This window comes from Sinocyclocheilus rhinocerous, unplaced genomic scaffold, assembly GCF_001515625.1.
Source record: "Sinocyclocheilus rhinocerous isolate Xijiao unplaced genomic scaffold, SAMN03320098_v1.1 scaffold130, whole genome shotgun sequence".
Classification (NCBI taxonomy): domain Eukaryota; kingdom Metazoa; phylum Chordata; class Actinopteri; order Cypriniformes; family Cyprinidae; genus Sinocyclocheilus; species Sinocyclocheilus rhinocerous.
Genome location: NW_015623500.1, coordinates 304,307 through 304,927, shown reverse-complemented (window position 1 = coordinate 304,927; position 621 = coordinate 304,307).

Sequence of the window (621 nt, the reverse complement as noted above, 5' to 3'; positions counted from 1 at the left end):
TGGCACCCGGAGGCTGAGGCCAGTACAGTGCACTAAGGTGCCCTCATGGGATCTGGCAGTGGTTCTGGAGGCTCTGTGCAAAGCTCCCTTTGAACCCATCGAAGATACCTCAGATAAGCTCCTCACGCTTAAGACTTCTTGCTCGCTATATCCTCGCTGAAGAGGATAGGGGACCTCCAGGCTCTTGCTGTGTCAGGCCTGGAGTTTGCCCCAGGAATGGTTAGGGCATTCCTTTACACGAGATCCGGGTATGTCCCTAAAGTGCCCAGCTCATCGCCAGGTCCTATTGTACTACAGGCCTTTTGTCCTCCTTCCTTCCAGGAAGCAGGCCAGGAGAGACTCAATCTGCTGTGTCCAGTGCGAACTTACGTTCACAGAGATGCCCAGTGGCGTAAAGCAGATAAATTATTCGTTTGCTTTGGTCCACCTAAGAAAGGGGTTCCAGCGACGAAGCAAACTATGATTCGGTGGGTGGTCGAGACCATCACATTGGCCTATGAGCCCTCTGGCCTCCAGTCACCCATGGGGGTCAGAGCGCACTCGACCAGGGGTATGATGGCCTCCAAGGCCTTATCAGTGGGCGTGGCCCTTCAGGATGTTTGTGCTGCGGCAGGCTGATCC